The sequence below is a fragment of the Callithrix jacchus genome, chromosome 1, assembly GCF_049354715.1.
Source record: "Callithrix jacchus isolate 240 chromosome 1, calJac240_pri, whole genome shotgun sequence".
Taxonomy (NCBI): domain Eukaryota; kingdom Metazoa; phylum Chordata; class Mammalia; order Primates; family Cebidae; genus Callithrix; species Callithrix jacchus.
In genome coordinates, this window is record NC_133502.1 from 81,787,482 (window position 1) to 81,804,572 (window position 17,091).

Sequence of the window (17,091 nt, forward strand, 5' to 3'; positions counted from 1 at the left end):
CTGAAGGATACGTTCGTTTTGTGTTTCAGACGGAGATTTACAGCTATTTGGGAAATGCTTGCTTTTGCCTGGGAAAATGCGTTTTGCGCTTCTTCACAGAAAGGGTTTAGAAACTCCTGCAAACACACATCACTTTAACTCTGTAAGTTGAACGCACACATTGAAGGCCGTTCTGTTAGGTTGCTCCGTTTTGGTTTTAGAAGCAGATATTTCTCCAAACCGCGTTTACTCCCATTCACTCTGGCATATCACAACGCAGCTCCGAGAAGCAACGTGCTTCTCACTCTCTGAATCTAGAGGCAGATTCAACTCCCTTAGCTAAGCCACCACCCAGGAGAGCAGTCTGAAGGATACGTTCGTTTTGTGTTTCAGACGGAGATTTACAGCTATTTGGGAAATGTTTGCTTTTGCCTGGGAAAATGTGTTTTGCGCTTCTTCACAGAAAGGGTTTAGAAACTCCTGCAAACACACATCAGTTTAACTCTGTAAGTTGAACGCACACATTGAAGGCCGTTCTGTTAGGTTGCTCCGTTTTGGTTTTAGAAGCAGATATTTCTCCAAACCGCGTTTACTCCCATTCACTCTGGCATATCAAAACGCAGCTCCGAGAAGCAACGTGCTTCTCACTCTCTGAATCTAGAGGCAGTTTCAACTCCCTTAGGTCAGCGAACACCCAGCAGAGCAGTCTGAAGGATACGTTCGTTTTGTGTTTCAGACGGAGATTTACAGCTATTTTGGAAATGCTTGCTTTTGCCTGGGAAAATGCGTTTTGCGCTTCTTCACAGAAAGGGTTTAGAAACTCCTGCAAACACACATCAGTTTATCTCTGTAAGATGAACGCACACATTGAAGGCCGTTCTGTTAGGTTGCTCCGTTTTTGTTTTAGAAGCAGATATTTCTCCAAACCGCGTTTACCCCCATTAACTCTGGCATATCAAAACGCAGCTCCGAGAAGCAACGTGCTTCTCACTCTCTGAATCTAGAGGCAGATTCAACTCCCTTAGGTCAGCGAATACCCAGCAGAGCAGTCTGAAGGATACGTTCGTTTTGTATTTCAGACGGAGATTTACAGCTATTTGGGAAATGCTTGCTTTTGCCTGGGAAAATGCGTTTTGCGCTTCTTCACAGAAAGGGTTTAGAAACTCCAGCAAACACACATCAGTTTAACTCTGTAAGTTGAACGCACACATTGAAGGCCGTTATTTTAGGTTTCTCCGTTTTGGTTTTAGAAGCAGATATATCTCCAAACCGCGGTTACTCCCATTCACTCTGGCATATCAGAACGCAGCTCCGAGAAGCAACGTGCTTCTCACTCTCTGAATCTAGAGGCAGATTCAACTCCCTTAGCTAAGCCACCACCCAGAAGAGCAGTCTGAAGGATACGTTCGTTTTGTGTTTCAGACGGAGATTTACAGCTATTTGGGAAATGCTTGCTTTTGCCTGGGAAAATGCGTTTTGCGCTTCTTCACAGAAAGGGTTTAGAAACTCCTGCAAACACACGACTTTAACTCTGTAAGTTGAACGCACACATTGAAGGCCGTTCTGTTAGGTTGCTCCGTTTTGGTTTTAGAAGCAGATATTTCTCCAAACCGCGTTTACTCCCATTCACTCTGGCATATCAAAACGCAGCTCCGAGAAGCAACGTGCTTCTCACTCTCTGAATCTAGAGGCAGATTCAACTCCCTTAGGTCAGCGAACACCCAGCAGAGCAGTCTGAAGGATACGTTCGTTTTGTGTTTCAGACGGAGATTTAGAGCTATTTGGGAAATGCTTGCTTTTGCCTGGGAAAATGCGTTTTGCGCTTCTTCACAGAAAGGGTTTAGAAACTCCTGCAAACACACATCAGTTTAACTCTGTAAGTTGAACGCACACATTGAAGGCCGTTCTGTTAGGTTGCTCCGTTTTGGTTTTAGAAGCAGATATTTCTCCAAACCGCGTTTACTCCCATTCACTCTGGCATATCAAAACGCAGCTCCGAGAAGCAACGTGCTTCTCACTCTCTGAATCTAGAGGCAGATTCAACTCCCTTAGGTCAGCGAACACCCAGCAGAGCAGTCTGAAGGATACGTACGTTTTGTGTTTCAGACGGAGATTTACAGCTATTTGGGAAATGCTTGCTTTTGCCTGGGAAAATGCGTTTTGCGCTTCTTCACAGAAAGGGTTTAGAAACTCCTGCAAACACACATCAGTTTAACTCTGTAAGTTGAACGCACACATTGAAGGCCGTTCTGTTAGGTTGCTCCGTTTTGGTTTTAGAAGCAGATATTTCTCCAAACCGCGTTTACTCCCATTCACTCTGGCATATCAAAACGCAGCTCCGAGAAGCAACGTGCTTCTCACTCTCTGAATCTAGAGCAGATTCAACTCCCTTAGGTCATCGAACACCCAGAAGAGCACTCTGAAGGATACGTTCGTTTTGTGTTTCAGACGGAGATTTACAGCTATTTGGGAAATGCTTGCTTTTGCCTGGGAAAATGCGTTTTGCGCTTCTTCACAGAAAGGGTTTAGAAACTCCTGCAAACGGGCGGGGGACTCAAGATGGCGCTGTGAGAACAACCCAGGATTGGAACCCGCGTTGAATTCCCAAACGGTGAGTCAGTGCTGCATTTCCAGACTGATCTTTGTTGACCACAGAACGGGGAAACTCCCAAGTATAAAAAGACACGGGACGCCAGGCAGTAGGTCTGCCTGGCGAAGCCGGCAGCCGCGGCAGCGGCGGCCGGCCCTACCCAGCAATCCCCACAGGGCGCGCTTGTCCGGGTGCCTTGTTGAACCGGCAACCTGAGACTTGAGAGGGCTGGACTTGAGACTGAACGAGACTTGCACAGTAGCCCAACCCAGGGGATTGCAGGGACAGATCGTTTGGGATACCCAGTGGGACGAACAAAACCGCGATTTCAAACTATCCCGGGCAGACGGTCCGAGACGCTCTGTGGGGGAGGGGCGTCCACCACTACGGAGGCAACATGCCCCAACTGATATACACGCCCACTGCTGAGGCAGCCAGCCGTTGCCGAGGCAACCCGCCCCAACTGAGATACACGCCCACTGCTGACGCAGCCTGCCGTTGCCGAGGCAACCCGTCCCTACTGAGATACACGCCCACTGCTGACGCAGCCTGCCGTTGCTGAGGCAACCTGTCCCTACTGAGATACACGCCCACTGCTGACGCAGCCTGCCGTTGCTGAGGCAACACGCTACAACGAAGAGACTCTGCCGCAGGGCGTGGCGGAGACCACAGCAGAGCCAACAGGAACAGCGCGAATCACACAACAGCAGGGCGGAGCCTCGGCAGCCAAACAGTGGCTAGTCTGCCTTTGAGCTGGGCAGGACACCTGATCGGACATCCAAAAATAAAGCCCAAACCCCTCAACACAGAGCATTTGAGAAAAAAAAAAGAGTTGTTTAATGAGCTGTGTTGCAGCAGAATCAAACATAGCAGCCTAACAGCCCTGAATGAACAATAGAGTGCACAGCTCAGCAATTAAACCCCTATAAAGTACAAACTGTCTCCTCAAGCAGCTCCCTGACCCCTCTATATCCAAAAGACTGTCATTAGGCAGGCATCATCCTGGGACAAAGAGAGCAGAAAAAGAAACTGGTGGCATCCCTCGCTGTGCCACGGCTACTAGAGGTGCACCCCAGACAAGCAGGGTCTGGAGCGGACCTCAACAGTCGTACAGCGAAGGGGCTAGACTGGTAGAAGGAAAACCAAGCAACAGAAATACTTCATCATCAACATTCTGGGTGTCCACTCAGAGACCCAAACGAAAAGTCAGCAACTACGCAGACGACCAGCGGACAAATCCACAAAGATGGGAAGAAACCAGCGCAAAAAGGAGGAAAACACCCGAAACCAGAACACATTGCCTCCTAGAAAGGACCAAGACTCCTCACCAGCAAGGGAACAAAGCTGGACGGAGAATGACTGTGACGAAATGACGGAATTAGACTTCAGAAGATGGATAATGAGAAACTTTTGTGAGCTAAAAGATCATGTATTAAATCAATGCAAAGAAACTAAGAACCTTGAAAAAAGATTTGAAAAAAGATTCGAGGAAATGATAACAAGAATGGATACCTTAGAGAGGAATATGAATGAATTAAAGGAGCTGAAAAACACAATACGAGAACTTCGCGAAGCAAACGCAAGTTTCAATAGCCGAATTGACCAAGCAGAAGAAAGAATATCTGAAGTCGAAGACCAACTCAATGAAATAAAACGAGAAACCAAGATCAGAGAAAAAAGCGCGAAAAGGAATGAACAAAGTCTCCAAGAAATGTGGGACTATGTGAAAAGACCTAACCTACGTTTGATAGGTGTACCAGAAGGGGAAGAAGAGAATGAATCCCAGCTGGAAAATACTCTTCAGGACATCATCCAGGAAAATTTCCCCCACCTAGCAAGACAAGCCAACACTCAACTGCAGGAAATACAGAGAACACCACAAAGATATTCCGCAAGAAGAGCAACCCCAAGGCACATAATCGTCAGATTCAACAGGGTTGAAATAAAGGAGAGAATACTAACGGCAGCCAGAGAGAAAGGTCGGGTCACCCACAAAGGGAAGCCCATCAGACTCACAGCAGATCTCTCGGCAGAAACACTACAAGCCAGAAGAGAGTGGGGGCCAATATTCAACATTCTTAAAGAAAAGAACTTTCAACCCAGAATTTCATATCCAGCCAAACTGAGCTTCAGAAGTGAAGGAAGAATAAAATCCTTTGCGAACAAGCAAGTACTCAGAGATTTTGTCACCACCAGGCCTGCTTTACAAGAGCTCCTAAAAGAGGCACTACACATAGAAAGGATCAATCAGTACCAGCCATTCCAAAATCACACTGAATGCTAAAGAGCTTCAACATAATGAAGAATCTACAACAACTAACAGGCAAAACAGCCACATAGCATCAAAATGGCAGTATCAAATTCACACATAACAATATTAACCCTAAATGTAAATGGACTAAATGCACCAATCAAAAGACACAGACTGGCAAATTGGATAAAAATCCAAAACCCATCAGTGTGCTGTATCCAGGAAACCCATCTCACATGCAAGGATACACAAAGGCTCAAAATAAAGGGATGGAGGAAGATTTACCAAGCTAATGGAAAGCAAAAAAAAAGCAGGAGTTGCAATTCTCATCTCTGATAAAATAGACTTTAAAGCAACAAAGATCAAAAGAGACAAAGAAGGCCATTACATAATGGTAAAAGGATCGATACAACAAGAAGAGCTAACGATCCTAAACATATATGGACCCAACACAGGAGCACCCAGATACATAAGGCAAGTTCTTAATGACTTACAGAAGGACTTAGACTCCCACACAATAATAGTGGGAGACTTTAACACTCCACTGTCAATACTAGACAGATCAACCAGACAGAAAATCAACAGGGATACCCAGGGCTTGAACTCAGACCTGGAGCAAGCAAACCTGGTGGACATTTACAGAACTCTCCACCCCAAATCCACAGAATACACATTCTTCTCAGCACCACATCACACCTACTCTAAAATTGACCACATAATTGGAAGTAAAGCACTGCTCAACAAATGCAAAACAACTGAAATCATAACAAACAGCCTCTCAGACCATAGTGCAATCAAGTTAGAACTCAGAATTCAGAAACCGACCCAGAACCGCACAGCTTCATGGAAACTGAACAACTGGCTCTTGAATGTTGACTGGGTAAACAACGAAATGAAGGCAGAAATAAAGAAGTTCTTCGAAACCAATGAGAATGAAGACACATCGTGCCAGAACCTCTGGGACACATTTAAAGCAGTCTCTAGAGGAAAGTATATAGCAATAAGTGCCCATATGAGGAGAATGGAGAGATCCAAAATTGACACCCTATCGTCAAAATTGAAAGAGCTAGAGGAGCAAGATGAACAAAACTGAAAACCCAGCAGAAGACAAGAAATTACTAAGATCAGAGCTGAGCTGAAGGAGATTGAGACACGAAAAACCCTTCAAAAAATCAATAAATCCAAGAGCTGGTTTTTTGAAAAGATCAACAAAATAGACAGACCACTAGCCAGATTGATTAAAAAGAAAAGAGAGAACAACCAAATAGATGCAATAAAAAATGATAAAGGGGAAATCACCACAGATTCCACAGAAATTCAAACCATCATCAGAGAATATTACAAACAACTCTATGCACATAAACTAGTAAACCTGGAAGAAATGGATAAATTCCTGGACTCCTGTGTCCTCCCAAGCCTAAACCAGGAGGAAGCTGAAACTATGAATAGACCAATAACAAGGTCTGAAGTTGAGGCAGCAATTAAGAGCCTACCTCACAAAAAAAGCCCAGGTCCAGATGGGTTCACAGCCGAATTCTACCAGACACACAAGGAGGAGCTGGTACCATTCCTTCTAAAACTATTTCAAACAATCCAAAAAGAGGGAATCCTTCCCAAATCATTTTATGAGACCAACATCATCCTGATACCAAAACCCGGCAGAGACCCAACGAGAAAAGAAAACTTCAGGCCAATATCCATGATGAACATAGATGCAAAAATCTTCAATAAAATATTGGCAAGCCGATTGCAACAGCAAATCAAAAAACTTATTCATCATGATCAAGTAGGATTCATCCCAGTGATGCAAGGCTGGTTCAACATACACAAGTCTATCAACGTAATTCACCACATAAACAGAACCAAAAACAAAAACCACATGATTATCTCAATTGACGCAGAGCAGGCATTTGACAAAATTCAACAGCCCTTTATGCTAAAAACCCTCAATAAACTAGGTATCGATGGAACGTATCTCAAAGTAATAAAAGCTATTTATGACAAACCAACAGCCAATATCATACTCAATGGGAAAAAACTGGAAGCATTCCCTTTGAAATCTGGTACTAGACAAGGATGCCCTCTCTCACCACTCCTATTCAATATAGTACTGGAAGTTCTAGCCAGAGCAATCAGGCAAGAAAAAGAAATAAAGGGTATTCAAATAGGAAAGGTGGAAGCCAAATTGTCTCTATTTGCAGACGACATGATAGTATACCTAGAAGACCCCATCGCCTCAGCCCAAAAACTCCTGAAACTGATAAACAACTTCAGCAAAGTCTCAGGATATAAAATCAATGTGCAAAAATCACAAGCATTCGTCTACACCAATAACAGACTTAAAGAAAGCCAAATCAAGAGCGAACTGCCATTCGCAATTGCTACAAAAAGAATAAAATACCTTGGAATACAACTCACAAGGAACGTAAGGGACCTCTTCAAGGAGAACTACAAACCACTGCTCAACGAAATCAGAGAGGACACAAACAGATGGAGAAACATTCCATGTTCATGGTTAGGAAGAATTAATATCGTGAAAATGGCTATACTGCCCAAAGTAATTTACAGAATCAACGCTATCCCCATCAAGCTACCATTGACTTTCTTCACAGAACTGGAAAAAACCACCATGAACTTCATATGGAACCAAAAGAGAGCCCGCATAGCCAAGTCAATTCTAAGCAAAAAGAACACAGCGGGGGGCATCACACTACCGGATTTCAAACTATACTACAAGGCTACAGTAATCAAAACAGCATGGTACTGGTACCAAAACAGAGATGTAGACCAATGGAACAAAACAGAGGCACCGGAGGCAACACAACATACATACAACTATACAATCTTTGATAAACCTGACAAAAACAAGCAATGGGGCAAGGATTCCATGTTTAACAAATGGTGTTGGGAAAACTGGCTAGCCATGTGCAGAAAGCAGAAACTGGACCCCTTCCTGACACCTTACACTAAAATTAACTCCAGATGGATTAAAGACTTAAACATAAGACCTGGCACCATAAAAGCCCTAGAAGAAAATCTAGGCAAAACCATCCAGGACATAGGAGTAGGCAAGGACTTCATGAACAAAACACCAAGAACATTGGCAACAAAAGCCAAAATAGACAAATGGGACCTAATGAAACTCCACAGCTTCTGCACGGCAAAAGACACAGTCACTAGAGTGGATCGGCAACCAACAGAATGGGAAAAAATTTTCGCAGTCTACCCATCTGACAAAGGGCTGATATCCAGAATTTACAATCATCTCAAGCAGATTTGCAGGAAAAAAACAAACAAGCCCATTCAAAAGTGGGCAAAGGATATGAACAGATACTTTACGAAAGAAGACATATATGAGGCCAACAATCATATGAAAAAATGCTCATCGTCACTGGTCATCAGAGAGATGCAAATCAAAACCACATTGAGATACCATCTCACGCCAGTTAGAATGGCGATCATTAAAAAATCTGGAGACAACAGATGCTGGAGAGGATGTGGAGAAAAAGGAACACTTTTACACTGTTGGTGGGAGTGTAAATTAGTTCAACCATTGTGGAAGACAGTGTGGCGATTCCTCAAGGCCTTAGAAATAGAAATTCCATTTGACCCAGCAATCCCATTACTGGGTATATATCCAAAAGACTATAAATCGTTCTACTATAAGGACACATGTACACGAATGTTCATTGCAGGACTGTTTACAATAGCAAAGACCTAAAATCAACCCAAATGCCCACTGATAATAGACTGGATTGGAAAAATGTGGCACATATACACCATGGAATATTATGCAGCAATCAGAAATGATGAGTTCGTGTCGTTTGTAGGGACATGGATGAATCTGGAAAACATCATCCTCAGCAAACTGACACAGTAACAGAAAATGAAACACCGCATATTCTCACTCATAGGTGGGTGATGAAAAATGAGACCACATGGACACAGAAAGGGGAGTACTAAATACTGGGGTCTATTGGGGGGAAAAGGGGAGGGCCAGTGGGAGGGGGAGGTGGGGAGGGATAGCCTGGGGAGAAATGCCAAATGTAAGTGAAGAAGAGAAGAAAAGCAAAGCACACTGCCATGTGTGTACCTACGCAATTGTCTTGCATGGTCTGCTCATGTGCCCCAAAACCTATAATCCAATAAAAAATTAAAAAAAAAAATAAATAAGAATAAAACCTATATTAAAACAGCAAAAAAAAAAAAAAAAAAAAAGAAACTCCTGCAAACACACTTGAGTTTAACTCTGTAAGTTGAACGCACACATTGAAGGCCGTTCTGTTAGGTTGCTCCGTTTTGGTTTTAGAAGCAGATATTTCTCCAAACCGCGTTTACTCCCATTCACTGTGGCATATCAAAACGCAGCTCCGAGAAGCAACGTGCTTCTCACTCTCTGAATCTAGAGGCAGATTCAACTCCCTTAGGTCAGCGAACACCCAGCAGAGCAGTCTGAAGGATACGTTCGTTTTGTGTTTCAGACGGAGATTTACAGCTATTTGGGAAATGCTTGCTTTTGCCTGGGAAAATGCGTTTTGCGCTTCTTCACAGAAAGGGTTTAGAAACTCCTGCAAACACACATCAGTTTAACTCTGTAAGTTGAACGCACACATTGAAGGCCGTTCTGTTAGGTTGCTCCGTTTTGGTTTTAGAAGCAGATATTTCTCCAAACCGCGTTTACTCCCATTCCCTCTGGCATATCAAAACGCAGCTCCGAGAAGCAACGTGCTTCTCACTCTCTGAATCTAGAGGCAGATTCAACTCCCTTAGCTAAGCCACCACCCAGGAGAGCAGTCTGAAGGATACGTTCGTTTTGTGTTTCAGACGGAGATTTACAGCTATTTGGGAAATGCTTGCTTTTGCCTGGGAAAATGCGTTTTGCGCTTCTTCACAGAAAGGGTTTAGAAACTCCTGCAAACACACATCAGTTTAACTCTGTAAGTTGAACGCACACATTGAAGGCCGTTCTGTTAGGTTGCTCCGTTTTGGTTTTAGAAGCAGATATTTCTCCAAACCGCGTTTACTCCCATTCACTCTGGCATATCAAAACGCAGCTCCGAGAAGCAACGTGCTTCTCACTCTCTGAATCTAGAGGCAGATACAACTCCCTTACCTAAGCCACCACCCAGGAGAGAAGTCTGAAGGATACGTTCGTTTTGTGTTTCAGACGGAAATTTACAGCTATTTGGGAAATGCTTGCTTTTGCCTGGGAAAATGCGTTTCGCGCTTCTTCACAGAAAGGGTTTAGAAACTCCTGCAAACACACATCAGTTTAACTCTGTAAGTTGAACGCAAACATTGAAGGCCGTTCTGTTAGGTTGCTCCGTTTTTGTTTTAGAAGAAGATATTTCTTCAAACCGCGTTTACTCCCATTCACTCTGGCATATCAAAACGCAGCTCCGAGAAGCAACGTGCTTCTCACTCTCTGAATCTAGAGGCAGATTCAACTCCCTTAGGTCAGCGAACACCCAGCAGAGCAGTCTGAAGGATACGTTCATTTTGTGTTTCAGACGGAGATTTACAGCTATTTGGGAAATGCTTGCTTTTGCCTGGGAAAATGCGTTTTGCGCTTCTTCACAGAAAGGGTTTAGAAACTCCTGTAAACACACGAGTTTAACTCTGTAAGTTGAACGCACACATTGAAGGCCGTTCTGTTAGGTTGCTCCGTTTTGGTTTTAGAAGGAGATATTTCTCCAAACCGCGTTTACTCCCATTCACTCTTGCATATCAAAACGCAGCTCCGAGAAGCAACGTGCTTCTCACTCTCTGAATCTAGAGGCAGATTAAACTCCCTTACCTAAGCCACCATCCAGGAGTGCAGTCTGAAGGATACGTTCGTTTTGTGTTTCAGACGGAGATTTACAGCTATTTGGGAAATGCTTGCTTTTGCCTGGGAAAATGCGTTTTGCGCTTCTTCACAGAAAGGGTTTAGAAACTCCTTCAAACACACATCAGTTTAACTCTGTAAGGTGAACGCACACATTGAAGGCCGTTCTGTTAGGTTGCTCCGTTTTGGTTTTAGAAGCAGATATTTCTCCAAACCGCGTTTACTCCCATTCACTCTGGCATATCAAAACGCAGCTCCGAGAAGCAACGTGCTTCTCACTCTCTGAATCTAGAGGCAGATTCAACTCCCTTAGGTCAGCGAACACCCAGCAGAGCAGTCTGAAGGATACGTTCGTTTTGTGTTTCAGACGGAGATTTACAGCTATTTGGGAAATGCTTGCTTTTGCCTGTGAAAATGCGTTTTGCGGTTCTTCACAGAAAGGGTTTAGAAACTCCTGCAAACACACATCAGTTTAACTCTGTAAGTTGAACGCACACATTGAAGGCCGTTCTGTTAGGTTGCTTCGTTTTGGTTTTAGAAGCAGATATTTCTCCAAACCGCGTTTACTCCCATTCACTCTGGCATATCAAAACGCAGCTCCGAGAAGCAACGTGCTTCTCACTCTCTGAATCTAGAGGCAGATTCAACTCCCTTAGGTCAGCGAACACCAAGCAGAGCAGTCTGAAGGATACGTTCGTTTTGTGTTTCAGACGGAGATTTACTGCTATTTGGGAAATGCTTGCTTTTGCCTGGGAAAATGCGTTTTGCGCTTCTTCACAGAAAGGGTTTAGAAACTCCTGCAAACACACATCAGTTTAACTCTGTATGTTGAACGCACACATTGAAGGCCGTTCTGTTAGGTTGCTCCGTTTTGGTTTTAGAAGCAGATATTTCTTCAAACCGCGTTTACTCCCATTCACTCTGGCATATGAAAACGCAGCTCCGAGAAGCAACGTGCTTCTCACTCTCTGAATCTAGAGGCAGATTCAACTCCCTTAGGTCAGCGAACACCCAGCAGAGCAGTCTGAAGGATACGTTCGTTTTGTGTTTCAGACGGAGATTTACAGCTATTTGGGAAATGCTTGCTTTTGCCTGGGAAAATGCGTTTTGCGCTTCTTCGCAGAAAGTGTTTAGAAACTCCTGCAAACACACATCAATTTAACTCTGTAAGTTGAACGCACACATTGAAGGCCGTTCTGTTAGGTTGCTCCGTTTTGGTTTTAGAAGCAGATATTTCTCCAAACCGCGTTTACTCCCATTCACTCTGGCATATCAGAACGCAGCTCCGAGAAGCAACGTGCTTCTCACTCTCTGAATCTAGAGGCAGATTCCACTCCCTTAGCTAAGCCACCACCCAGGAGAGCAGTCTGAAGGATACGTTCGTTTTGTGTTTCAGACGGAGATTTACAGCTATTTGGGAAATGCTTGCTTTTGCCTGGGAAAATGCGTTTTGCGCTTCTTCACAGAAAGGGTTTAGAAACTCCTGCAAACACACATCAGTTTAACTCTGTAAGTTGAACGCACACATTGAAGGCCGTTCTGTTAGGTTGCTCCGTTTTGGTTTTAGAAGCAGATATTTCTCCAAACCGCGTTTACTCCCATTCACTCTGGCATATCAAAACGCAGCTCCGAGAAGCAACGTGCTTCTCACTCTCTGAATCTAGAGGCAGATTCAACTCCCTTAGCTAAGCCACCACCCAGAAGAGCAGTCTGAAGGATACGGTCGTTTTGTGTTTCAGACGGAGATTTTCAGCTATTTGTGAAATGCTTGCTTTTGCCTGGGAAAATGCGTTTTGCGCTTCTTCACAGAAAGGGTTTAGAAACTCCTGCAAACACACATCAGTTTAACTCTGTAAGTTGAACGCACACATTGAAGGCCGTTCTGTTAGGTTGCTCCGTTTTGGTTTTAGAAGCAGATATTTCTCCAAACCGCGTTTACTTTCATTCACTCTGGCATATCAAAACGCAGCTCCAAGAAACAACGTGCTTCTCACTCTGAATCTAGAGGCAGATTCAACTCCCTTAGGTCATCGAACACCCAGAAGAGCAGTCTGAAGGATACGTTCGTTTTGTGTTTCAGTCGGAGATTTACAGCTATTTGGGAAATGCTTGCTTTTGCCTGGGAAAATGCGTTTTGCGCTTCTTCACAGAAAGGGTTTAGAAACTCCTGCAAACACACATCAGTTTAACTCTGTAAGTTGAACGCACACATTGAAGGCCGTTCTGTTAGGTTGCTCCGTTTTGGTTTTAGAAGCAGATATTTCTCCAAACCGCGTTTACTCCCATTCACTCTGGCATATCAAAACGCAGCTCCGAAAAGCAACGTGCTTCTCACTCTCTGAATCTAGAGGCAGATTCAACTCCCTTAGGTCAGCGAACACCCAGCAGAGCAGTCTGAAGGATACGTTTGTTTTGTGTTTCAGACGGAGATTTACAGCTATTTGGGAAATGCTTGCTTTTGCCTGGGAAAATGCGTTTTGCGCTTCTTCACAGAAAGGGTTTAGAAACTCCTGCAAACACACATCAGTTTAACTCTGTAAGTTGAACGCACACATTGAAGGCCGTTCTGTTAGGTTGCTCCGTTTTGGTTTTAGAAGCAGATATTTCTCCAAATTGCGTTTACTCCCATTCACTCTGGCATATCAAAACGCAGCTCCGAGAAGCAACGTGCTTCTCACTCTCTGAATCTAGAGGCAGATTCAACTCCCTTAGGTCAGCGAACACCCAGGAGAGCAGTCTGAAGGATACGTTCGTTTTGTGTTTCAGACGGAGATTTACAGCTATTTGGGAAATGCTTGCTTTTGCCTGGGAAAATGCGTTTTGCGCTTCTTCACAGAAAGGGTTTAGAAACTCCTGCAAACACACATCAGTTTAACTCTGTAAGTTGAACGCACACATTGAAGGCCGTTCTGTTAGGTTGCTCCGTTTTGGTTTTAGAAGCAGATATTTCTCCAAACCGCGTTTACTCCCATTCACTCTGGCATATCAGAACGCAGCTCCGAGAAGCAACGTGCTTCTCACTCTCTGAATCTAGAGGCAGATTCAACTCCCTTAGCTAAGCCACCACCCAGGAGAGCAGTCTGAAGGATACTTTCGTTTTGTGTTTCAGACGGAGATTTACAGCTATTTGTGAAATGCTTCATTTTGCCTGAAAAAATGCGTTTTGCGCTTCTTCACAGAAAGGGTTTAGAAACTCCTGCAAACACATATCAGTTTAACTCTGTAAGTTGAACGCACACATTGAAGGCCGTTCTGTTAGGTTGCTCCGTTTTGGTTTTAGAAGCAGATATTTCTCCAAACCGCGTTTACTCCCATTCACTCTTGCATATCAAAACGCAGCTCCGAGAAGCAACGTGCTTCTCACTCTCTGAATCTAGAGGCAGATTCAACTCCCTTAGGTCAGCGAACACCCAGCAGAGCAGTCTGAAGGATACGTTTGTTTTGTGTTTCAGACGGAAATTTACAGCTATTTGGGAAATGCTTGCTTTTGCCTGGGAAAATGCGTTTTGCGCTTCTTCACAGAAAGGGTTTAGAAACTCCTGCAAACACACATCAATTTAACTTTGTAAGTTGAACGCACACATTGAAGGCCGTTCTGTTAGGTTGCTCCGTTTCTATTTTAGAAGCAGATATTCCTCCAAACCGCGTTTACTCCCATTCACTCTGGAATATCAGAACGCAGCTCCGAGAAGCAACGTGCTTCTCACTCTCTGAATCTAAAGGCAGATTCAACTCCCTTAGCTAAGCCACCACCCAGGAGTGCAGTCTGAAGGATACGTTCGTTTTGTGTTTCAGACGGAGATTTACAGCTATTTGGGAAATGCTTGCTTTTGCCTGGGAAAATGCGTTTTGCGCTTCTTCACAGAAAGGGTTTAGAAACTCCTGCAAACACACATCAGTTTAACTGTGTAAGTTGAACGCACACATTGAAGGCCGTTCTGTTAGGTTGCTCCGTTTTGGTTTTAGAAGCAGATATTTCTCCAAACCGCGTTTACTCCCATTCACTCTGGCATATCAAAACGCAGCTCCGAGAAGCAACGTGCTTCTCACTCTCTGAATCTAGAGGCAGACTCAACTCCCTTAGGTCAGCGAACACCCAGCACAGCAGTCTGAAGGATACGTACGTTTTGTGTGTCAGACGGAGATTTACAGCTATTTGGGAAATGCTTGCTTTTGCCTGGGAAAATGCGTTTTGCGCTTCTTCACAGAAAGGGTTTAGAAACTCCTGCAAACACACATCAGTTTAACTCTGTAAGTTGAACGCACACATTGAAGGCCGTTCTGTTAGGTTGCTCCGTTTTGGTTTTTGAAGCAGATATTTCTCCAAACCGCGTTTACTCCCATTCACTCTGGCATATCAAAACGCAGCTCCGAGAAGCAACGTGCTTCTCACTCTCTGAATCTAGAGGCAGATTCAACTCCCTTAGCTAAGCCACCACCCAGGAGAGCAGTTTGAAGGATACTTTCGTTTTGTGTTTCAGACACAGATTTACAGCTATTTGTGAAATGCTTGCTTTTGCTGGGAAAATGCGTTTTGCGCTTCTTCACAGAAAGGGTTTAGAAACTCCTGCAAACACACATCAGTTTAACTCTGTAAGTTGAACGCACACATTGAAGGCCGTTCTGTTAGGTTGCTCCGTTTTGGTTTTAGAAGCAGATATTTCTCCAAACCGCGTTTACTCCCATTGACTCTGGCATATCAAAACGCAGCTCCGAGAAGCAACGTGCTTCTCACTCTCTGCATCTAGAGGCAGATTCAACTCCCTTACCTAAGCCACCATCCAGGAGTGCAGTCTGAAGGATACGTACGTTTTGTGTTTCAGACGGAGATTTACAGCTATTTGGGAAATGCTTGCTGTTGCCTGGGAAAATGCGTTTTGCGCATCTTCACAGAAAGGGTTTAGAAACTCCTGCAAACACACATCAGTTTAACTCTGTAAGTTGAACGCACACATTGAAGGCCGTTCTGTTAGGTTGCTCCGTTTTGGTTTTAGAAGCAGATATTTCTCCAAACCGCGTTTACTCCCATTCACTCTGGCATATCAGAACGCAGCTCCGAGAAGCAACGTGCTTCTCACTCTCTGAATCTAGAGGCAGATTCAACTTTCTTAGCTAAGCAGCCACCAAGGAGAGCAGTCTGAAGGATACTTTCGTTTTGTGTTTCAGACGGAGATTTACAGCTATTTGTGAAATGCTTGCTTTTGCCTGGGAAAATGCGTTTTGCGCTTCTTCACAGAAAGGGTTTAGAAACTCCTGCAAACACACATCAGTTTAACTCTGTAAGTTGAACGCACACATTGAAGGCCGTTCTGTTAGGTTGCTCCGTTTTGGTTTTAGAAGCAGATATTTCTCCAAACCGCGTTTACTCCCATTCACTCTGGCATATCAAAACGCAGCTCCGAGAAGCAACGTGCTTCTCACTCTCTGAATCTAGAGGCAGATTCAACTCCCTTAGGTCATCGAACACCCAGAAGAGCAGTCTGAAGGATACGTTCGTTTTGTGTTTCAGACGGAGATTTACAGCTATTTGGGAAATGCTTGCTTTTGCCTGGGAAAATGCGTTTTGCGCTTCTTCACAGAAAGGGTTTAGAAACTCCTGCAAACACACATCAGTTTAACTCTGTAAGTTGAACGCACACATTGAAGGCCATTCTGTTAGGTTGCTCCGTTTTGGTTTTAGAAGCAGATATTTCTCCAAGCCGCGTTTACTCCCATTAACTCTGGCATATCAAAACGCAGCTCCGAGAAGCAACGTGCTTCTCACTCTCTGAATCTAGAGGCAGATTCAACTCCCTTACCTAAGCCACCATCCAGGAGTGCAGTCTGAAGGATACGTTCGTTTTGTGTTTCAGACGGAGATTTACAGCTATTTGGGAAATGCTTGCTGTTGCCTGGGAAAATGCGTTTTGCGCTTCTTCACAGAAAGGGTTTAGAAACTCCTGCAAACACACATCAGTTTAACTCTGTAAGTTGAACGCACACATTGAAGGCCGTTCTGTTAGGTTGCTCCGTTTTGGTTTTAGAAGCAGATATTTCTCCAAACCGCGTTTACTCCCATTCACTCTGGCATATCAAAACGCAGCTCCGAGAAGCAACGTGCTTCTCACTCTCTGAATCTAGAGGCAGATTCAACTCCCTTAGGTCAGCGAACACCCAGCAGAGCAGTCTGAAGGATACGTTGGTTTTGTGTTTCAGACGGAAATTTACAGCTATTTGGGAAATGCTTGCTTTTGCCTGGGAAAATGCGTTTTGCGCTTCTTCACAGAAAGGGTTTAGAAACTCCTGCAAACCCACATCAGTTTAACTCTGTAAGTTGAACGCACACATTGAAGGCCGTTCTGTTAGGTTGCTCCGTTTTGGTTTCAGAAGCAGATATTTCTCCAAACCGCGTTTACTCCCATTCACTCTGGCATATCAAAACGCAGCTCCGAGAAGCAACGTGCT